The sequence below is a fragment of the Sorex fumeus genome, unplaced genomic scaffold (genome assembly GCF_029834395.1).
Source record: "Sorex fumeus unplaced genomic scaffold, SorFum_2.1 ptg000054l, whole genome shotgun sequence".
Lineage (NCBI taxonomy): Eukaryota > Metazoa > Chordata > Mammalia > Eulipotyphla > Soricidae > Sorex > Sorex fumeus.
Genome location: NW_026606111.1, coordinates 9365340 through 9391004, shown reverse-complemented (window position 1 = coordinate 9391004; position 25665 = coordinate 9365340). Strand labels below are relative to the sequence as shown.

General features: G+C 35.5%; 1 pseudogene; it reads left to right on the top strand.

The window, feature by feature from the left end:
* Window positions 1-10719: 10719 nt before the first annotated feature.
* On the top strand, window positions 10720-22818 carry LOC130033633 (60S ribosomal protein L23-like; annotated as a pseudogene).
* Window positions 22819-25665: the final 2847 nt, after the last annotated feature.

The following is a 25665-nucleotide window of genomic DNA, read 5'->3' as shown; positions in this document are numbered from 1 at the left end:
TTGGGACGGCAAGGAAAGAGCTGACTACATCCCCATCCCATGAGGCCCTGAGTATCTCATCACTGTGGGCCCAAATCTGACTGTCCAATGGCCTCTGTAGGATGACAGCCACTGGGCTGCCTGAGGGAACAGGCCAAGGTATGTAACCTATTCCCACCCGGGGTAGCCCAGTGCCGGCAACCTAACCGGAAGCATTTCTGACAAAAGCCACTGAGTTCTGAAATTTGTTTCTGAGTCTCTGGGTTCATGGCCATTAAGCGGCTTCATCAGGAGCCAGAGAGGCCGTTCGTGGGTGGCGAGGAAAGGGCCGGCTCCACCCCCATCCCATGAGGCTCCACGTATCTCATCACTGTGAGCCCAAACCTGACTGTCCAATGGGCTCTGGAAGATGGGGGCCACTGAACCACCAAGGGGGAGTAGGTGAAGGAACAGCACCCTGTCCCCCCTGGGGTGGCCCTGCTACAGTAACCTACTTGGGGTCCAGACGCATTTCTGCCGAAATCTGCTGGATTCAGAGATTTGTTTCTGAGTCTCTGGGATCATGGCCGTTAAGCAGCTTGATCAGGAGCCAGAGAGGCCGTTCGTGGGCGTTGACTTGGGGTCTTGTTGGAACTGGGAGGAAAGGGCTGGCTCCACCCCCATTCTATGAGGCCCCGTGTGTGTCTCATCACTGCGGGCCCAAACATGACTATCCAGTGGCCTCTGGAGGATGATGGCCACATGGCCGCCAGGGGGAACAGGCCAAGGTATGAAACCTGGGGTGGCCAAGCGCTGGTAACCTACTGCAGGGACCGGACATATTTCTGCCAAAAGCCGCTGGATTTTGAGATTTGTTTCTGAGTCTCTGGGATCATGGCTGTTAAGCAATTCAATGAGGAACCAGACAGGCCATGCCTCCAATTATATAGCTGAGCCAGAAGTGGTTTGTGGGTGTTTACCACATACCTAACTTTTGGCCATTTACTTTTCTGGTAAACTTTGCCCCAAGTTTTTGTGCCCCAAAGGCACAGTAGCAATTTGGGGTTATCTGGAAGTCTGAAGGCACTATCAGGCTGCTAATGCACTTGCCTCACATGTACAGATTGATCTGCTGGCGGCACCATGCCCCCGAAAAGAAAACATTATATATACTTAAAGAATTATATGTGTTTAGGAACCATAACTGTTCAATGTGTCCTTGGGAAAGGACCTGACACCAGCTCCCCCAAAACAAAACTGTAATAGCTAGTAATTATGAAATTATTGGCCTCACTTATAAGTCCAGATTATTAAAAGGCTCTAAAGAATATGCAGTTTTTGTCTTTTGTGGATTGATTTATGTCAGGGCTTATGTGATCTGGTCTAAGCACTGCCACTATTAATTTCATAATTCTAATATATCAGTTAATCTGTTGAATCATTGTTAATTTATATAAAACAAGATTTCTGAGGTAAACGATGTTCAAATCTCTCACTTTGCTTTAAAATAACATTGCCACTTCCTCTTTAGGAAGGCATATGCAATATGTAAAGTGTAAAACATTTAAAACCTGCAATACCTACAGTAAAATATCTCCATGTGTTTCTCAGGGTTGTTGTAATACAGTATAATTAATAATGTGGTTTAAACAACTGATATTCTTTATCAAAGTTCTGATGGTTGGAAGTTCAAGATCAAGTCATCAGCAATGTTATTTTCTCCCAAGACCTCAACTGCTCATCTAAATTAAATTTACTTTAATTTTATTACCAAATTCAGTAATATTGGGGATGAGATTTTGAGATTCTGACTATAAGTATACTCATTAATGCCTTAATACTAGAAAAAAAATACAAGTATTAGCTGATATGAGATTTTAGGTTGTATACAATGGATATAAAATCCCCCCAAAATTGATATGTACAATTCAATTTTGAAATGTGTGTGCATATGAATGTGTGTGGGTATTTTAACTTATTATTGGAATCAAATTAGAATATACCTTATTAATAATCTGTTCTAAGAGTCCAGAGTATTTTTTCTGCTCAGCACATATTCATTAATTTTATGCATTCAGATTTTAAACCTGAAATAAAATTTTATTCAGAAATAAAAATGACTAAAACAATTTTAAAAATTAGAACAGATAAATGGTACTATATTTTGAATCTGTAGTTTTTGAAAGCATCCTAAAATAAACCTCTATTTGTATAGCAACCATGTCTGTGTGGAGATACTTCTGGATCTGTATCTCCCCAGATGTTCTGGACAACCATAATTGTTCTGCTCGCAACAACCACTTTGAGATTTCCCCCCACCCTTTTGAGCTTGGATGTTGCTTTGCAGTTGCACAGTTTTATGAGAAGCTGTTGTTGACAGCAACTATCTAGAGTACTTTTTGCTTATCCACTGGGTCTGTGGGTTTACGTCATTAGTAGGCATCTTGAATTCTCATCAACTTTATAACGTACATTTGAAGCAGCCACAAACTATCTTTTTTTGTTCAAAAAACTTGAAATACAGGCCTCAGTGGTGTTTATTCACAAGCTGTGTGGAAGAACTCTACTTAGATACACTTTTGAGAGAACTTTTTTGGGTATGCAGAGTGACTCTATTATTGGCCATACATGTCTGTTTCTCATTGATTTAAAATTATATTTATCTTAAAAGTCAAGCAGAATGCTTCCCTTTTGCTTTGGTGAATGGTACAATAACTTAGTCCCTAATTACATACAAAAATAGTGACAGGAATTCTCCTTTCTAATGAAGAGAGTCTGAGTATCCAGTGAACACAGCTTTACTGGTGAGGCAAAAGTGAGGGTAGACAAGATAACTACTCCTAAAGTTCAGGCAGAATTCACAAATCCTATTCACATTAAGCTATCTCTCTGGGAATTCTCTTAATTCTGGCAAGCGAGGTTGGCTAATGAGTAATTATATTTCCAATTTCATACCACCATTATAATTTACACATTAACTATGACCCATATTATGTAAATTGCCCTTGAAACATGTCCAATTTGAAATTTAAAAAATTTATAACATTATCCATAAGCAGTGATTTAATGTGATGATTCACAGATATGTATCTGTCAGTTTGCCTAATCTGAACTGCACTGAAACTGAAAGGGGCATAATGCTGTAGCTGGGATCATGGATTTTCAATTTAGATCACTTGGATTTCATTACATGACAACCCTGCATGATCACTTGCTGTCATGTGAGCCTAGTAAGGTTTCACAATATTTAAGACTCAGTTTCCTCATCAATAAAATACAAATGATAATAGTTCTCACCATAATATCATTCTGAAATTCTGATGGAAGAATATACACAAAAGACCTTGGAGTGGCTGCAGTAAATATTAGTTAGGTAAGTAAGGTAAAGGCCCTCCCGTTGTTCATTGATTTGCTCCAGCAGGCCCAGTAACGTCTCCATTGGAGACTTTGTTGTTACTGTGTCTGGCATATCGAATACGTCACAAGGAGCTTGCCAGGCTCTGCAGTGCGGGCGAGATACTCTCGGTAGCTTGCCGGGCTCTCCGAGAGGGGTGGAGGAATCGAACTCGGGTCGGCCATGTTGGCTGCATGCAAGGCAAACGCCCTACCGCTGTGCTATCGCTCCAGCTCCTATTTTTCTTATTATTTAATGGGTTGTTACTACATGAACAGCATGGGACATAGACTACATTCAACAAATAAAAAACTATCCATAAAATAAAGCTATTGCTTATAAGTAAAATTTGACCTATGGAAGTTTTAGAAACAAATAAAAACATGTAATTCTGTATGAAAAGGAATTGCAGTTTTCAGTGTATTTCTTTGTAAATACAGGTTTCTAAGCTGATAGTTATTTTCATGTTGAAATAATAAATTACTTATTGATTTTAGAAACAATGCACTACCTGTGTTAATAACATATTAAAATTACTATCATGTCATATTTTGTTTCTTTGTTCACATCAACAAAATAGAATTAACTCTTACACATATATCTCTATGTTGAGAATTACCAAGTACCTTAAGTGAATTAAGAATTTTTTTCCTCATGTAGTTTTGGTCAAGAAACTAAAAATCAATATAAAGATTCCAATTACTAAATGTTACTACATAAAAGAGAAACTTTGCTTTAGTATGATCTTAATGATGCATTTTAGAATTTTTGAAGGTCATGGTTTGGAACCAAATTTTTTTAATCACACAACTGCACTCTTGTCCAATTTTTTTTCACTGTAAAACCCAATATTACTGCAGACACTGAAAATGTTAGTCATTCACTTTACCAGTTTCTTGTTACTATAATACAAAAAGAAACTGGAAGAACTCCCTCTGACTTGTATGAAAGCATCTGATCTCTGATTGGAAAAAAAAAAAAGGATTTGTAGGATAAAACATGGCTGCCATCTTAACTACACATGTACTTCCATGTGGAAAGAAAAGCTGAAAACAACACAGCTGTCAGAATGAGTCAGTTGGAAGAAGATTTAAGACACCAATCCAGAAATTTCTAGATAAATCAGCTCTGAAAACATATAAACTCATATGTTTTATAATGTAAGATAATAAATTACACTGGATGCAAAATAGTAAGGCCCTCCCGTTGATCATCGATTTGCTCAAGCAGGCCCAGTAACGTCCCCATTGGAGACTTTGTGGTTACTGTGTCTGGCATATAGAATACATCACGGGTGGCTTGCCAGGCTCTGCCGTGTGGGCGAGATACTCTTGGTAGCTTGCCGGGCTCTCCGAGAGGGGTGGAGGAATCGAATTCGGGTCAGCCATGTTGGTTGCGTTCAAGGCAAACGCCCTACCACTGTGCTATTGCTCCAGGATGCAAAATAAGATACAAGTAAATTAAATGATATTCATTTCTCAAGGATAAGAAGGATTAATATCATCAAAATGACAATCTTACCAAAAGCACTATACAGATACAATTCAAGGCCTATGCAACACCTATAGTAATTTTTAGAGATAGATCAAATGCTTCTGAATCCTAGCACATATATATGTATATACATACATATACATATATACACATATATATGTGTGTGTGTCTGTATACATATATGTGTATGTGTGTTTGTATATATATTATAATGTTATATAGTATATATATGGTTTCTCTTTCCCCAATTTTAAATTTCACTATTAACATATAGTAATTAAGATAGTATAGTGATGGAATAATGATAGATTCTGAGAGCATGGAATGGAATTTACAGGCAGATACTCAAGTATATGGACAACTAATGTGCAACAAAGGAACAAAAAGTGTAATGTGGAACAAAAAAGGCTATTCAAGAACTGGTATTTGGAAAACTGGTCATCCACATGTCAAAAGAAATTAACTCATACTCTTATCTTACACCATGACAAAAGTCTATTCAAAACGGGTTAAAGACAATATGAGATCTGAATCCATAAATTGCATAGAGAAAAAAATACGCAGTGCTATTATGACATTTAATCTAGATGCATCTTCAATGGCACATTGCCAATTTCAAGCAAATACAAACAAAGATAAATAAATGGGACTTGATCAAATTCAGAAGCTTATGCACTATAAAAAATTATGATCAGAATAAAAAAACTCATCTCAATTCTGGAAGAAAATATTTGTCTAATGCTTATCTGAGAAAAAGATAACATCTAAGATATATAAACATTTGTAAGACTTAACAAAGTAAAACACAATTGTGTCCCCCACTAAAAAATGGGAAGAAGAGATGAACAGAAACGTTCTTAAAGACAGATTGACAATAGGTATATAAAAAATGCTCCACAGAATTCCCAATCAAAAAATAAAAACAAAGTAATAATGAGTTATCATCTCATACCAGTAAGATTGGCACACTTTATAAAAACAAAAACAACTAGTATTGGTGGGGCTCTAGGGGGAAAATAGCCCTTTTCCACTGCTGGTAATAATGTCAAATGTTTCATTCTCCTTGTAAAACAACATAAGTGAATATCAAAAAAATAATATTGAACATCCATATGATTCAGCTTTCCACTTCTCAGCATTGATTTCAAAGAACCCCAAAATAGAATTTTGAAAAGACATTTGTGTTCCTATGTTTGTTGCAATATATTTACAGGTGTCAAAATATGGAAACAATCCAAGTGTATAAGAATTTTAAATTACAATTAGATCCAGATAAAAACAATCAAAGGACTGGCCCAGAGCAACAGTACAGTGGGTACTCAACTTTGCATTACATATGGCTGACCCAGATCTGGCATCAAACTCGGTTGACCCACTGTAACTTAAAATGTTCTATTTTTTTAGAAAAGGAGAAGTAAAGCAAGTACGTGCCAAACCTCCAAATTCTGCCATTAAAGTTCTCATGAGCGACTGATAAGCCAGTATTAATGTATCAGTATTGTTAAAAATAAAGTTAAGCCTTAGCTACTGAAGGTCATGGTAACTTTAGAGGATGCTTTACACAAGTATATTGATTCTAGCCAGAACCAGAGTAAGCAGGGACATTTAGTGTGTCATTACTCAAAATCATGAAAATTAGGATTACTTGTGTTTTGTACCCTTTAATTATTTTATAGGTACTCTAGCTTTCCAAAAAGATAATTTATCATAAGATATAAATTTAGGTCCTGGAACAGTAATACAGCACTTAGGGTGCTTGTCTTGCACATGGCCGACTGGGTTCAATCCCCAATATCCCATACAATCTCCTAAACTCTGTCAAGATCGATCCCGGACTGCAGAGCCAAGAGTAAACCCTGATCACTTTCAGATCACTTCCAGCTGTGGTGTGGCCCCCAAACAAAACAATGACCACCACCACCACAAAAACACAACAATTTAGATTGTAATTTTGGTCACTAAATTTTTTCTTTTCTCTACAAAGAAGAGTGCCTTCTCCTCTAATTTTCTATAGACATTCAATATGACTCATTAGTTAAGGTAGACCTGAACATATTTCCTTTTGGAAAGCAAGTGTGTGTGTGTGTGTGTGTGTGTGTGTGTGTGTGTGGTGGGTGGAGGGGCCAGGTTAGAACTCTCACCAAAGTTTAGTCAACAGGAATGTTTATATTAGGGCTTAAGAAGTACTTACTGTTTCTTGTGGAGTCAAGGATAACCAAAGGTGTCACCCCAGAGGGACTGGAGGTCAGGGGGATTACACTTGGAGAGACTGGGGTCAGGGGCATGGGGAATGTAGTGCAGTCACTGAGAAATGCAAAGCACAAATCTGTCACTGATGAACTATTCCCAGTCGCTTTTCTAGTCATCCTACCTTTCTGATACCTTGTGGGTTTTTTCGTTTGTACTAATTTTTCCTTTGTTTAATTCACTGATTTGAAATTCGTTTTCCACATGTGAAAGGAAGGTCGCTTTCCACACAAGAATCCCATGGTGAAGCAGAGATGTTGGTTCTGTAATATCCACTTTCATAAAAAACTCAATGCCTTCCACAGGTTTTACAGGACTTTCTAGTCTGGTTCTCTGAGGTTTGAAGTGTGAGGTTTAAGATCAGGTCACATGATTGATTGAATGAATCATCAATTTCTAAGCCAATTAAATATTGTTTTCATAAAAGAAACAATTACTTTGAGTTTTACCAAAATGCTTCAAAGCAATAATTTTAGAATTTCCATTAAACTCTTATTTCTATGTTTTTATATGAACTAGAAACCATTTTAAAATATTGAATTTAGGATAATCTTCATTATGCCCTTCTACAGAACTGATAAAAATATTAAGAATAAGGTAATTTATCATTGAATATTAAATTACATTCTAGAAAGGATTAAAGCAAAAGGTTAAGAGGAAAAATATTGGAGACCCTAATTTAGATTAGGTGATTTAGGAGGAAAATTAATGCTTATTTTCTCATACACAAAAATACGTAACTAGACCATGTTCATTTTAGTGAGGTTCATAAACCTATGGAGAACATGAGGCACACATGCAAATGATTTCCCTTTCTACTAAAATCATGGAAAAATCCATATTAACTAACTTGTTCTGCTTTTCTGTGTTCAATAGCCTTGAAATGTCTCATTTTCTTTACCAGTCAAAAGGTCTAATGGAAGCATATGAAATTACAGCAACACTGTGAAGGGACATAGGTAGGAGATTTATTTTAAATCGTGTGCGAAAGCTGGGTGCTCATTAAAGTGGAGGATTAATAACACTCTCCAGTAGAGCCAGGTATAAGGCAGGCAGGCAGGCAGGTGTCTGAGTGCATCCTGCAAATCCCTCTTCAACTCGACCTGCTCCCTCCCTGCTATTCTACTTTGAGATTGTTTGAGGAGAAACTCCAAATCATGCCAAATTATTTAACGGACTTTATTACCTGGTTATATGTAGGAGAGTAAAAAAGTAGCATAAAATCCAATGTCATATTTGGGTTTAAAAAGAAATCAGGAAGTTATGGGTCTGTTGTATGGTAAGATCATACTGGCAAATGCCTTCCCTTTTTAATTGAACTGATTAAAAACTATTGGCATCAGCTTAGAGTTTCACCTAAAACAATTACACTCACTCTTTTAGTGAGTACTAAAAATCTCATGAAATAAATATTGTGAAACAACAAATGTCTTAATTATAAAAGAGATTTTAGAAAGACATTTAGAGTAAACTATAAGCAGAAGTTAGAGACATCTATTTAAAGAGAAACTTAGTACTTTGAAGTTCACCTCTCTGAATCTTTGGGGAGAGGGAGAGCATACTTAACTGTGGCCAAGTCTTATTCCTGGCTCTTCACTCATGAATCACACCTGGAGGAACTTGGGGCTTATATGGGTTGCTGAGGATCAAACCCTGGTAAGCTCTGTGCAAGGTAAGTGCCTTATCTGTGGTACTATTTCTAGCACCCACTTCTCTGAATTTCTATTCAAGTACTTACTGATAAAACTTTGCTTTTAAATTGTGGAATCATAATGATGCTTTAGCATGTTTCCTTTGATCATTTACATATATTTATATATCAATTACATATATCAATTTCATATTTGTATATGCATATATACACATATAGATAAAATTAATTAAAGTTAGCTAATCCTCTCCCATTTATCATTATTGGGAGCTAAGAGATGCTTTCTTGAATCTAGATTCAGCTTTGTTACCAAAAATAACGGCACTAGGCAGGCTACTATTTATGTTATATTAACTGAATAATGTTAATATTCTTGTAAGTTATAGACTATGAGTTGAATGAATCAAGTGTACTCAGCAACAAAGAGTAGCCATAATGAATTATATGAAAGTTAAGACTGTAGAATTAGAAATAAAAATATTCAATATATTTTCTATTTTCTAATTTGAAAAATGTGGAACATACTGCAGATGACATCTATTTTCTTCAGCTGTTTTAAAAGTCAATAGAAAATAAGTCAAAGGGGGTTGAATTAAGTAGTTCAGCTGAAAATTCTACTCTATAAGATTTAAAATGACTTTAGAATACACGACATCTAAAACAGTGAAAATCTCTTTACATTTATATTATTTAATGATAACTTTTCCTGTAAGAATGGAATATAGCTAGAAAAAGTTCTATCCACCCACCTTTCTTTTTTATTTCGGTCCTTGACAGAAAAAAATAAGAAGGAGTGGTACTGTAGGGGATTAAGCTAGATCAATGTAGGCAAGGTAATGTAGTAACCCTGAGTGACAACTGAAGTAATTTTCTGTGGCAGTCAACCCCTCCCCTCCATATGTAATTATTTTCTTTCTGCACTACTTCCTCCCTTCCTCCCACTTTATTACATGGCACTGAATCTGTGTTTATTTTTATTCTATTCTTTCTCTGTCCTTTATCTAAGGCCCAGTGATTAGACTTTTTAAAAATATTCCTGAATACTTTCTCTTTTTTGAAATTCTAGAGAATTGTTGACTACTTTTATTTCATTAATTGCCATACCCAAATCTCAAGAATTGCCTTTAACATAATACTATAGTAGTGTCATGTGAAAACCAACATATTGTGATCAATGTTATTTTCAGACTTAATTTAAATCTGAAAACAACAAAGAAGTTATTAAGTTTTAGTCAAACCAGCTCTAGGGATAAAACAATGCTGTCTACTCTTAGAAAAACATTTTTTTCATTAGATTTTTCACAGACACTGAATTTGTTAGATGATTTCTAATGGTTAAGTAATAGAAAAATACTTTCTATTTTCTTAGTTTCAGGAAAAAGCTAATTGGTTTGGAAGAAAACACATTTTAGGAAACAGGTGTGTGTAATCTAGACATAAACATAAAATTATGAAGCTTTACCAAAAGAGAGTACATCTTATAAAAGGTCGTTAACATAGCACCTTTGGGGTAACATCTGGATTATGCAGGTTATAAGATAAAGTACTGGTGTAGATGGTCTGCCACTAGCCAGGTGTCTGACTTTGAGAAAGTTACTTACATGTTTTCAAGAGTTTCAATATGAACCTCCTGTCTCAGATGAGATGTTATATAGCAATGTTAAAACAAGAGGGAAACAAGAATGGTGAGTTTAAAAAAGAGAATGGAAGAATTCTTGAGAATCTTCTATGGATATGCATACATATATGCAAAAAATAATCTTTTCAAACATATTCCTTTTCCTGATCCCCATTATTTTACCATCCTGCATGTCTTAAGTTAAATGCAAATCATTCATTCATCTCTCCACTGAAAATGAAAATAAATGGTTTTCCATGTTTCCTGGACTGTAAGTTTCCAAAGGGAAAAAGATGTGATGAGCATGCACGCAGGACTCAAGCATTTTCTGGCCAAGAGTCATCTTCTCAGTCCAAGATGATAGCAAGGGAGGATAGACTGCTGAAGGACAAGCGACGGACAGAGAAACAGGAACCAGGCCCCATGCTGGTCAATAGTCAGTTTATTTCTCTCCCATAGATGTGCATTGTCTCATCTCTTCCTTCATGTTGTAATCTAGTTGTCATTTTGGTCATAGTCCCGGTTATCACAGTTCCATCATCCTAGTCTCCTTGTGGACCTTGAAGTCTTCTCTTTCATTATTTCTCCATCCTTGTCTCATTATAGTCTCATAGTCCTCTACTTCCAGACATCATCATCATCTGGTTCTCATTCTAGTCCCAAAGTCTCAAAAGCCACAATTCTCCTTGTCTATATATATTCTAGACCATAGTGTCAGGCCAGTTTAGTCTTTTGTAATCCCAGCAGGTTCCTTATTCAGTTACTTCTTTCTGGGTCATGACAGAGTTTGTCCATGACTGTGCTCTTAACTTATTGTTAACTATTATGGTGCTTGGTCTAGCCCATTTCAATGCCAGGGTAGCTCAGAGCTTGCCGTGGGTCCATCCAGTCCCTCGTCAGGACCCTGCTCTTGGAATGCTAGGAACTAAGGACAATTGAAGTTTAAGTCAAGTAAATATGGATGTCCAGGAGTAAATATATTTTGGGGTCAATTAAATTCTATGTTACATAGCATAGCATCAACTGTCTTCCTGAGTCTATACAAAAGGGACATTGCTAAATAAACAATGAAAATGACATAAAGGAAAGAGAAAAGCAATATAGAATTATTAGTGCCTGGTGGAACTGGGTGAGCCTCAGTTTTACTGTTGTGGGAGTGGCTCAACAAACCTTAAAATCCCTGGGGGAGGAGCAAGGACAACCCAATGTTACCCAACACTGGACTTCCCCATGCACCAACTTCCCTGCCCTTACTTTCCCAGATAAAATTTCTACTGAGAGGGTGTTGTGAGGACCCTCCCAGGGTGGGAGAAGCATGCTAAAAGTAGTCTATAGACCAAACATGATTGCCACTCAAAGCCTCTCTTGCAAAACACAGTACCCAAAAGAAGAGAGAGAGAACAAGGGGGAATACCCTGCCACAGAGGCAGGATGGGACGGGGGGGGGGGGAAATGGGGGGGGGATGCTGGGACCCGTGGTGATGGATGACGGGCACTGGTGGAGGGATGGGCACTTGATCATTGTATAATTGAAACCCAAGCACAAAATTTGTAAGCCTATAACTGTACCTCATGGTGTTTCACTAATAAAAATAAGAAAAAAAATGAGAAAAAAAATTTTCTACTGAACTCAGTCTCCTTGTTTCCAGTCCTTTGCTTTCAGCATTTAGTATTTGAGAACAAGAACCTGAGTGTTTTACTATATCAGACTATGGGTTTCTCTAATTCTAGATAAAAGACTAGAAATGCTGGAACTGTGAGGAATTTACCAACATTTTTTTTTTTTTAGTTGGGCTGGAGCGATAGCACAGCGGGTAGGGCGTTCGCCTTACAAGCGGCCAACATGGCCGACCCGTGTTCGATTCCTCTGCCCCTCTCGGAGAGCCCGGCAAGCTACCGAGAGTATTCGATATGCCAGACACAGTAACAACAAAGTCTCTAATGGAGACGTTACTGGGCCCGCTCGAGCAAATCGACGATCAACGGGAGGGCCTTTACCTTTTACCTTTACCTAGTTGCCAAGAATGTTCATTTTCACTGCGCACATAAAATTAGGTCACAATAAAATTGCAATTTTATTGATCTGTGTGTGTGTGTGTGTGTGTGCGTACGTTGTGTGTGTGTGCATGTTTTGTAGGATTAGAGAGAGTGAATGTGAGTGATATGCTGGGGACTGAACCCAAATTCTTCGAGTACAAGTCACATATTTTACTACTGAGTCATTTTCCTGGCCCTTTTAATGTTAATATTGAGACAGATAAAACAAAATACTACCTTCTGTTGGGAAATGTAATGTACTCATCCTTATTTTCACCTGGCTATGTGTTTTGTATTTCAAACTGTGCCATGTTAAACTATTTTACTGCCTGAACAGAAATCAATTAGAAAATTCCTTTATGATGCATTTAATTTTAATTGCTAAGATTAATCACTTTTTCATTTGAAATAAATATGGTCTAAAACTTCTTTCATCTATGTCTCTTAAAGAACATAACATTTCCTTTCCAAGAGTCAGGCATATAGTTATTCGCTTTATCCTCAGTTCTTTACACAGAATTTTGCAAATCAGCATAATGTCAATCCATTATTTATTTTAACAAATAAATTCAAATGATTGGTATAAAAGAGAATTATATTATGAAACCTTCTCATGGAGCGATAGCACAGCGGGTAGGGCGTTCGCCTTACAAGCGGCCAACATGGCCGACCCGAGTTCGATTCCTCTGCCCCTCTCGGAGAGCCCGGCAAGCTACCGAGAGTATTCGATATGCCAGACACAGTAACATGCTTAAACATAGAATTTTTTTCTATTTCATAATTTCTAGTAATATTAATCATAGATGTGAACTTGAATTTTACATTTCTATTATGGCATCTTCAGTTGAGCGCAATTTTGGCATTGAATTTTTCCACTTACATTAATTCCTGAACTTATATTGGACTAAAATTAGTATTTATTTAAAAAAATACAGGACAATATTTTAAAATAACTTACCATGTCAATAAATACTTATCAAAGTTGATTCTCAGGAAAAATATGGAAAACAGCATCTGTCTTAGATCCTATACTATCTATAAATTCTATCCATGTCCATCAACTTACAATAACTTCTATTTCCTATCTCAATACTAATGTGCTAAGTTCTTTCTCTATAATTAGCCTATAGAATAGCAGGACTCCACCCTTTTTTAATTTATAATATACACAGTGTGCCAGGTTTTCCAAATGAAATTGTAGGGCCATTTAATGCTGAATAGTAATAATTTATAGATAATTTTATCTCAATTTTATGCCAGAATCTGTAATCACCTTGTCTTTCTGCAAGAAATCTTTGTGTTTGCATTCAGAATTATTTAAGTAAGGTATTTTTGGCCCTTTACTTGTGAATATTATGGGGGAAGGCATGAAATGGCTTTTCCCCAGTGGGTTGTCTTATATTATAAAACTGTTTGATTTCAAGAGAGAAGCTAAAAATGCACATGAACTTCTAATTTTAGGTTGCATCATGAGGACTTATTGTGACATTTTCAATGAAGTTAAAGGCCAAAATATTCCCTATTGTTGCAGTTTTCAATTACTGCCAAAGCAGCCAGACTGTGTCCCAAACCTTTCTAGTGTATGACCTCTTTCTAATATTCTCTTTTTTCTCTGCATGTTATTTAACATGAAGGATGAGTTTTGTGTGTGTTTTAAGCTGAAATGTGGATCACAATTATATTTCTAAAAGAATGAAAGAGCAGTCAGATCTAGAAAAGAGAATCAGGTATTGTGTATCTAAGTGGACCAGGAATTTGCTTTTGACCTGCCCTTAAAAACCCAAGCTCACACACATATGCCATAACAACGGGACCTTGTTTAGAGTGAAATGTCCTAGAAATCTGCAATATATGTGTTCTCTAATTATGTTGTGTCCTGAATCTAACAATCTTGTATGCTCAAAAATCAAGATTACTCTTCTATATGAGCCTTGATTGAACAGAACAGATCAAGTTTATTATCAATGTGTATGTGTGTGCATGTGACTATATGTTTAATTATGTATCATAAGTTCACAAGCACAACTAAGCAAATAGTCAATTTATTTATTTATTTATTTCATTTTATTTTTTGGATATTGGGTCATACCCGGCTATCCTCAGGGGTTACTTCTGGCTCTGCACTCAGAAATTACTCCTGGCAGTGCTTCGGGGGACCATATGGGATGCTGGGAATCAAACCCGAGTCAGCTGCGTGCAAGGCAAAAGCCCTACCTGCTGTGCTATTGCTCCAGCCCCTAAGCAAATAGTTCAGTCATCACAATATAATACATTCATCTGAATTAGTATTCTTTTTGAATTCACTCCTAATTAGGTATAAAATAATCCCTTGATAGATGAAGACCACATATACTTGTTCTAATGTAGAAGAACATTGATTTTCTGAACTATATTTCTAAGCTGAGTTATCAACCAGATTATAATAACAGTATCAATATCCATTGACCAAAACCATGTAAACAGCAGAAGTTGTTTTTATTCATCACCTTTCATTTATTTCTGTACAGGCATACTTATACTATACAGGTTTGCAACATATTTTGAATATTAGTGAAACAAAAAATTACCTAGATGAAATACAGGTTTTCTGATACAAAGTCACTATATTTTGAAATAAAAAATATAGGCAGAAAGTGGTAGTATTGATATTTATGTGAATGTCTTCTTTTGAAAGAAGAGAGGCAGATTACATAGAAGTGACAAAAAGCTAAAAAGCAGAAACAAAAATAGAAAAGACAGAGAATTATAAGACTTGTCTGGAAGAAGGAGGTCTGATTTTTAGCCTTTAATCTTTGTCATTTCACGTCCAGTTTTAGTTATGAATCTTTCAATACAGTGCTAATCACCCAAGGAATCTTACTAACCAGTTCATTCACTCACTGGCAAATGGAATTGACACACCAGCAATATGCTAGATGTTTATAGATGTTGTTAAATCTCTGACTAGTTCTTCAGTATTATTTTGCTTCACAGGGTTGATGAGAAAAATGTGTTTCCTGCATGTCCTAATTGTTGGTGAAAGAGTATGGCATAAGCAGGAGTAGAACTCCTGTCTAGAATGTGTGAGGTACTGAGTTTGATCCCTAGTATATCCTGAACCCCTAGCCACTACTCAGCATGACATTAGAATCCCCTGATAGAGCTTAGCTTGTGGAACAACTAACAGTGAGAACAAAATACATTGCCCTAGAGCAATAGCACAGCGGTAGGGCGTTTGCCTTGCACGCAGCCAACATGGCCGACCTGAGTTCGATTCCTCTGCGCGACATATTCGATATGCCAAACACAGTAACAACAAAGTCTCCAATGGAGACGTTACTGGGCCCGCTCGAGCAAATCCAATATCATATGCCATTTTATTACTTTATACAAGAATACACCAAAAATCATAATTGAGTAATTATATTTAATTTAAATGTTAAAGGTCACCTTTTTCTTTAAATAAACTAATGGCATTACTCTTTCTAAGAAAAATTTTATGAAAGTTCTGTTTGATAGTTTAATCCATAAGAGATGGGTTAGATAAGGATCTTATGATTATAAATGATATTTTTTCATTATTTCTTTCATCTTATCTTCATAGAGCATGTCCCTTGCTATAGTGAATAAAATCTGACAAGTTAGCAGGTGATTAATCAAGTTTTAATCAGTGAAATAGCCCAGCAGGTCTAATTCCTGGTGAGAAGTCAATAATAAAACCTCAGAATCTCAATCCATGGAGCTACTGTATTAACCACTGTGGTCAAATTCCTACTTATTATGGTGTTCAAGACAGGAAAATATTGCACTGTCAGATGATTATTTTTAAGAGAGAAAATAGCTATTCAGCACAACTTTAGAATACTTTACTTTGTGTCAAAAAGCCATAGTATAAAACCCCATAATGGAAATACCACTTCTTCCGGTTTTCATCAGCAGTCCAAAAATGTCATGCAATGTGAATTTAATTGGACTGAAGTGACTATTTGACATGCAGAACTGAGCTATGTCATCAAGACTCCACAGGTAGTGAACACTTGGTGACTTATGGGTGGAAGAGAATGTATATTCTAATAAGGGGTCAAGGGACTTTGGAGTTTCACTATGTAATTACCTACAACAGCAGGTGAGATAGTGCATGTCAAATAAGAAAATGATGAGTCTATAAACTGAAAAAAAAAGAAGCATCATGTGGAAAAGTATATATAACACAAGTAGCCGCAGCAAGGATTATCTAAAAGGCTCTTATTTTGTGGAAGGCTTTTAAAAGATTATCTTTCACATGAGTACAAAGTAAAAATTGTTGCCCCAAAAAATGATGTATATTAGGAAAAATAAGTACTTCATTCATCAATATATTGACATATTTTTGATGAAATAGTAGTTTTTATTTGTCAGTAATAAACTCAATTTTGTTCTTGTAAGTAATATATTTTATGATAACTCAGATACAAAATATTTAATACATTTAAATGTTTGAAAATTTTCATCAGCTTTTCTCTATTTGAGTGGGTAAAAACTATCAAGAGATAGAAATGGAGAATATTTTTGAACAGTGGTCAGCAGAGAAGCAGAAAAGTGGGTAATATTTTAGCTTGTACTGGTCCAATAATTTTTTTTGCAAAGAACAAATGTGGATTGGAGTTAATTTCAGGGGAAAGATAAAGAAATGTTGGTGGACTGACAGGCAGAGTTGATTGTATGTATAAAGAAACTCTAATAGCAACAACTGAAAAAAATGAACAAGTATTGATATGGATAGTATAATAAAAATGCTCTTTTGAGAAATTGTCAAAATATCAAAATTATTACATGAAGAAAGGGAAAATGCAAAATAAAATAAAACCATAAACATGTAACTTCATGCAATCACACATGTGCACACACATTTTGGACGCCACACTCTGGGCTGTGATCTTTGTTCTCAGGGACCAGTCTATCCAGTGCTCTGGGGACTATATGCAAGATCCTGGTTGGTCACGCACAAGGCTAGCATCATTTTAGTCACTAATCTCTCTCTCTCTCTCTCTCTCTCTCTATCTATCTATCTATCTATCTATCTATCATCTATCTATCCAGTCCCATTCATTTGTACTTTTAAGAATTTATTCATGAGAATTATAGATTTCTTTTATAATGACACATTTGTAGTCCTTGTGCCAGTCATATTCATTGTCACTGTCACTGTCCTCCCGTTGTTCATCAATTTGCACTAGTGGGCCCAGTAACGCCTCCATCATGAGACTTGTTACTGCATTTAAATACATCACAGGTAGCTTGCCAGTCTTTGCCATGTGGGCAAGATACTCTTGTTCGCTTGCCGTGCTCTTTGAGAGGGGCTGAGGAATCGAACCCAGCTCGGCCAAGCCAGCTGCGCACAAGGCAAATGCCCTACCATTGTGCTATCGCTCTAGCCCACAAGTCTCCATAATTAGAAAGAATCAAAGAAATTAAATTGTAAAGTGAACCAAAAACCATCTTGAATAACAAGTCAGTACCTGAAATTTAATCATATTGATATGAATAATTTGTATCCCTCACTGTGATCTCTATGATTCTATAAAAAATAACAATAAAGATAAACATTGGAATAACTGAAAAAATAAGTAATGATTAAATGTAGTTAAAATATTTCTATATTCCTTCTCATCTGGATACTTATAAATGATAAAAACATTGATTCACATATATTCAATCTGAAAAGTGTAGAGTTGAAAGACACTCTAAAGATTCCTTGGCAAGGAAATGAAACATTCCTTGAGTTTCCTTTTTTAATTCATATGTTCCTAAAATGGTCAAATATTGGAAAAAACAACAATAGATAACATTAATTTGTTTGATGTTAGTTTCAGTGTCCATAGAAATAATATTTATGTAAATTATAAATGGGAGTGTATAAAAAGTCTAAATTATGTTGAAGTATTTACATTTTTTTCTCTAATTAGCAAAAATTAAGTTTTGGTAAAATTAAATCACAGGAAGAAAGGACACAAATAAATAACCATTGACTGAGACTGAGAGTCTCATGTGATTCTTAGGGGACAAGAGGAAACTGGTGTGTTGGATATGTTCTACAACTTGATTGTGGCATTGGTTGTACAACTCCATGATTTTTCTAAATCTCATTGATATACACTTCAATAGATGTGTTTTATGTTATGAAAATTATGTTTAAAATGCAAAGGTGAATTACATAATGATAGACAGAAATTAGACTTTCAGTAATGATCATGTTATTGCAAAACATATGTCAAATTATAACCTTATAATACCAGGAACATATATAGTATGTTATAAATTGTCACCTCAACAACAACAAAATTTGTTGCTCTAATGATCATAATAAAACAGGGTCATTTTGAACTTTTCTCAACTCTTTGTTTAGAATTCACTTTTATTTACATTTTGAATTTCATTAGTGTCTCTATGAGAGCAAGGGAAGACATCAGCAGCTTTTCTGTGCCTTAGGCCTCAAGAGGTCTTTTCCAGGCAATAGTGTGCACATGTCAAGGCAGATGGCACAGGGAGAGAGCCATGTGGAATGCACTGAAGGAAATCTTTTATCTCTGTAGCTGCATTGGTTAAGAGTTATTATACGTTCTATTGAGAGAGAAGACAATTATATCAGAATCTGCTAAATTTTCTGTACAGTTTTCTGTCTGTAGCACTGTCCACTGACTTCCCGTTGTTCATCGATTTGCTCAAGTGGGCCCAGTAACATCTCCTTTGTGAGACTTGTTGTTACTGTGTTTGGCATATCAAATATGTCACAGGTAGCTTGCCAGGCTTTGCCGTGTGGGAGAGATACTCTCAGTAGCTTGCCAGACTCTCTGAGAGGGACGGAGGAATCAAACTTGGGTCAGCTGCGTGGGGCGCATGCAAGGCAAACGCCCTACCCACTATGCTATTGCTCCAGCCCAGTTTCTGTCTGTGGATATATATTTTATACATACATGAGGCTATAAAAACAATTACCATTACAGGGTGTATGCTCATTAGTGGTCAACAAATCACTTTGTCATCTTCACAAAGCCCTAAATAAAAAGACAAAACTTTCACACAAAATACACTCTAGCCTCTACAATCAGGGTTAACTCTCTATTGGGTATCAACAGACCAGTGTCCACCATGAGAAAATTAAGTCAATGTCCCACTTTGTAGACAATGCGATACAGCTGGAAAGGCAGAACATTTGTAGATTTCATATCTATAACACATTATGCATAAAATTGAGTTTAAGTGAGTCACTGGCTTTCAACATTTCTGATAAAAAAATCACCACAACGATGGGACTTTTCACTATTTAATTTAGAATACAGAGTTAAAACATAAAGTGGATTTTAAGGGTTGGAGCCAAAGAGATATTACAGCAAATAGTGGAATCGCCTTGTATGCAGCTGACCTAGATTCAATAACTGGCATCCCAAATATTTTCCCCAAATACTCCAGGAGTGATCCCTGAGTGCAAAGCCAGTAGTAAGCCCTGACCGCTGCCAGGTATGCCCCAAAATTTTTTAAAAAAGAATTTTTTAAGGAAAATTAAAATGAAGATTCTTGTATAATGGCCAAAAGCAAGAAACAACAAAAAATATGCATCAAGAGAGAAAAATCTGCTAACATGAAGTGATTAAGTAGAAAGTGACAATGATAAAAACTGCATTCTGAAGTAGTCTTTCCAGTCTCTATGACTTTGAGAAATGTACTTCTATGTTTATAAACTAATTTATGGTGCTTTATCACATATACATAAATTTTGGGGGAGAAAAAGTACACAGGGAGTACTCAAGCCATAGGCCTGCTCTATGCTCAGAGAATACCCTTGGTACTTCTCAGGGGACTGTATGCAGTAATGGGGATCTAAAAGGAGTAGAGGTGCTTCAGCTGCTATGTAAAACAGTTGCCTTATCTCCCACACTACCCCTCTGACTTTACACCACATATAAGGATTTAGAAGGTGGATGGGAGTTTAGTCTGACTCCTATAAGCTAGATGTAAAAGTTCTAGCCAGCTGGTTTGCTAGTGAGGCCTCTCTCTCTTTCTCTCTCACTCTCTCTCTCTCTCTCTCTCTCTCTCTCTCTCTCTCTCTCTCTCTCTCTCTCTCTCTCTCTCTCTCCATTTTTTGGTCCTGACTGGCAGATAGGACCTTCAATCTGTAATATCTTATAACTCAGAAAGAAAGAGAGTTCTTATTTCTCTCCCTCTTTAAAGGTCACTAGTTCTAGCAGATTAAGGCTCACGCTTAGAGCCTCATTTAATACTGTCCCTTCCACATAGGGTCTAACTCCCATACAGCCACATCAAGGATTAAGGCTTTAATATATAAATTTAGGAAAGGGAGGATTCAACCTATTGCAATAGTTGAGAAGGAAATAGATATCACAGACACTAAGTGTCTCTTATGGCTAACCTAGCTGGGCACTTTCTGTACAGCGTAATCCTACTTTCTTTATTAGTGAACAGTAATGGAAGTGTCAAATATGTCTACCAGAATTTATCAATTGTTAAGTAGTGTAATCAAGACTTTATAGATTCAAAGGTATTTTTCCTGCTTTGTTAATCTTGGGGTAAATAATAAGGTACATATCAGTTATATAATTTAGTATATTATTTTTATTAGTATCATTCCCATATTTTAAATTTTTTAAACACTCTTTATTTTAAAAGTAAAATATCTACATTAAAATATTTCAGACCAAAGACTGGAAAGAGAGTACAGAGGTTAAGGCACTTGCCCAGTATGCTGCCAGCCACCCTGGTTCTATTCCCAGCACCACATATAGTTTCCAAGTATCATAAGGAGTGATCCTTGAGAATGGAGCTAGGAGTAATCCTGGATTATTTCTCGGTGTTTCCAAATATATTTTCAAACAAAAACCAAAATAAAAAGAAATAAGAGAGAGGTAAAAGAACAAAAGAATTGAAAAATGTACTAAATTTGAGGTCCCACAGTAGTTACACATTATTGGCTATACACATGGCTTATTCCTGGCTTTGCACTCAGAGACCACTCCTAATGGGGCGTATAAAACCATATTGAGTGCTGGGACTAAATCCAGGTTTGCTGGGTGCTAAAACTCGCCTGCCATACTATCACTCTGTCCTAGGTTATAGACTTATTATTCCTTTCCTTTCCCACCTATTGTTCATGCTTCTTGCGATTAGTTTCCACACAAAATCCCTGAACTCAGGATTTGCTTTCAGGAATTCAGATACAATCTTTTTGTGAGCTTTGCATTATCCTATTCCAAAACCAGATCCACTTTTGCACTAATTTATCAAACTTAATTTCTCTTCAAAACAATACATCAATTTCTTTAAATCAATTGTTTAAAACTTGCATTAGGTATTAGAGTATATTTTTAAATATATAAAAATAAAATCATTTTCATCAGTGATACTGTCTGAAGAAAATCATTTTGCTTCATCTTCATCAACACCATTAAACAGTAATATGCAATGATTTTGCCATCTTTCTTTTTTCACTCCATGAATGCCATTTCAAATTTCAACTATAGCAAATGAATTTGAGGTAATCTGAATTACCATCATTCTATTTACATCTGTAAAGGGTATTATTAGAGTTTTTCACTGCTGTCAAAAACATTCTCTCATTTGTATCTCATAGCAATGAGTTAAGTAGGGCAGATATTATCTTGATTTTACACATGAAGAGATAAAAGATTTAGAAAATATAAGTAAAATAAATCATTAAATGTACTATGCATTTCACATAAAATACAATTTATAATCATTGATCTCCTTTTAATGGCAATATAATAATAGAAAAATTGGGGGGGGCTTTTGAGCTAATTGCCTTATTCCTGATTATTATAATTTCTGTTTGTCTCTCCTAAGCAAATCCAATAGTCCAACCCATCTCTCCTGTTTTCTTTAAAATTAAAATGAATATTGTTTAATCATCTTTGATATCCAATAGGAAATAGGTCAACATTTGAAGACTCATTTTTTTATGCTTAAGAATTTTCATATCCTTTTTGTCCTTTTCCGGTCTTCAAGAGGTCGAAGCACTGATGCGGTGGGTCCTTCGGGGCCCGGTTTGGAATCTCCTTGGGTCTGCCGGTCAGAGCTGCGATCAACTGTTTGGACAACACAGGAGCTAAAAATCTGTACATCATCTCTGTCAAAGGGGTCAAGGGACGGCTGAAATGACTGCCCGCCGCTGGTGTGGGTGACATGGTGATGGCCACGGTCAAGAAAGGCAAACCTGAGCTCAGGAAGAAGGTACAGCCAGCAGTGGTAATGCGACAACGAAAGTCATATTGGAGAAAAGAAGGTGTCTTTCTCTATTGTGAAGACAATGCGGGGGTCACAGTAAACAACAAAAGTGAAATGAAAGGTTCTGCTGTCACCAGGCCAGTTGCAAAGGAATGTGCAGACTTATGGCCCAGGATCACTACCAATGCCGGCAACGCTGCATGATTTTTTAGAGTATTTGTTAAAAAGAACCCATTAAAAGTACTTGCTTCCAGGATGGGGGTAAGGGGACGTGATTCAGTAGATTCCATCTGTTATAAAAATAAAAAAAAGAATTTTCATATCACTTGTTCAACATGCCTTGCATAAATTCTGACCAGAGATCATGTCCAGTTCCTTCGCTTAAATGCTTCAAGAAGAATTTCTAACAATTTCTGTATATATCAGCATCCACAAGACTTTACTAGTAGTTTTTCATTAGATAACTTTTCTCCCTATACGATTCTGATGTCCATTATCCCTGTACTATACCAACCTCTCCATAAGTCAACTACTTTTCAACACTTTCAGGAGCAATGCTTGTGAGCCATATCAGTGCATGAACCTCTCACTGTTTTAGACTTCAGATCTTAAAAAACTACATCGGTGCAGTCTTAGGTATATTCATGAGATTGATCAGTGATATTTCTGACAATGTTAACTTTGTGAACTGGTAGACATGTTTATAGAGTATGTACTAAACTTACAAATAGCTGTAATATCATGGGATTATGATACAAGATCATTTTGAATGAATTTCTCTTTCTATTTCCGTAAATGTGTTCTGATAAATGAGATGGAATGTGTAAATCTATTTTTATCAGTCTTCATTCTTATTAATTATACCAAATAGAGTAAACAAGATATTCAAAATGAAAATAATTAAGTAGAGTCCAGATCTCTTAGGAGTTGCATCATATCTCTAGGACTGACCTCCTCCAAATAATAATTGTTTAAAGTCATTTGACATATTGGCATTGTTTTCATTATATTTGATTGATCTAGACTATAAATTATTATGATAATATAATTTAGAAAGAATGTATTTCATAAACACATAATGGGAGAAATGCTTTATATGCAAAAATCTTATACTAGACAAATTGCTCTGGTATGTTCAGTTTGCTTGATACCAGCACTAATGTAGAAATGTTAACTGTTGAAACAAAGTAACCTCAACAATATTGAAACACTATGGTTTGAAATAAAATTCTAGTGATATATTCAATTAGAAGAACCATTTTGATAAAACTTTCAAATGTACCACAATTTTCTATATGGGTTCAAAAACTAAGTTAACTTAGAACTTTTTTTTCCGATTTGATTATTAAGCTTTAGCATGAAATGTGTCTAACCAAATAAAAGAGAAAGTTTGAAACTTTGACTTATTATTCACCTAATTCTATTTATACATTTCTTAAGGAACAAAATCTTAAGACTTATCTAGCATCAGAACTTCATTCTTTTCTAATGCCCTTTCTTAAGCTATCAGGTTTCACTGAAGAATTTACTGAGCAAAAAAAAAATCTGATAATGCAATACTGAGATTAAAACATGAAATTCAGATACAATGAAACTTTAATAAACAGCTAAATGATAAAATGAAGTGCTTCTAATGTTTATGCAGAAATGACTGAAAAAATGATTATCTGACTAGCTGAATAAATAAACATGTCTATTAACATTTCTCAAAATGTGTTAGTATTTTACATGGAGAAAAACTCTTATTGAAGGAGATGTGACTAGAATATTTGTCATTCAGAAGTTCTCAGTTTGGTATAAGAGTTACAAACTGTAAACCTGCATACACGTTTTCAGAATGCCTGCCTTTGTTATTTTATTTAATACCTCTCATAAAATAATTTTCTTGGTTTTGTATTGATTTAATTTTGCAATGTTTGCTTATTTTTCTTTACCTGCAAGTGACATTCAAATTCAAGATACTGATATATTCAATTGATTCAATCACTAAGAGTATTATTTAATTTTTATAAGATCTTCAAAAGAGAAATATTTACTATTTAATTATTAAATTGCTAAAAAGTACATAAGAGAAGGCATTATCATAGTGTCTAGAATAATACAGTAAGAATGTTCTTAACTAAGTAAAACTTGGGAACATTCTATGTTGGTATATTTGCTGACCAACAAAATTAAAAGTCTTTTATTAACTTAATTGTACAAAATTAAAAGTGAAAATATTTTCATGATTTAAATAATAAATACTCTTATGGATTTCATTCCAATTTCATTTGCTTGTTTCAGTGTAGCAACTGACAAAAATCAACAAAAAATTGAAAATATACAGTTGATTAAGAAGACTCCTGACATAAAAAATTTGGGAACACTAGATAATTAGATTACAATATTCATCAGGCTCGAATGACAGCACAGCGGGTAGGGTGTTTGCTTTCACGCAGCCAACATTCGGCAACCCGAGTTCGATTCCTCCGCCCCTCTTAGAGAACTTGCCAAGCTACTGAGAGTATCTCACCCGCACGGCAAAGCCTGGCAAGCTACCTGTGACATATTCGATATGCCAAACACAATAACAACAAGTCTCATGATGGAGACGTTACTGGGCCTGCTCAGCAAATTGATGAACAACAAGACGACAGTGCCAGTACAATGCTACAATATTCATCACATTAATGTTCATATGCTTTACTTTATTAAAATAGTCTATAATTAATTTTCTCTTATATTTTAGTATTTAATGTAGTAATGATTGTATTTATACTTATAATTTCTTTTTATCTGGTATTATATCAGGTTAAAACATGATATAATTCTTAGGTCAAGTAGTGTGAAATTTCAACCCTTGCCATCCATGTGGTCAAATGATTCTTTTATTTCTTTCTTTAGAGGGTTCTGATATCATGTATATGCTGAATTTTGCCAAATGTTTTATTATAGCGTATTAATCCCAAACTGTTTTTGGCTTTGATTTTCTCCTTTATTCATGAATATAACAATGGAAATATTCCAAGTATAAAAAAAGATAATTTACAACCATTAAAAATGTGATGAAAA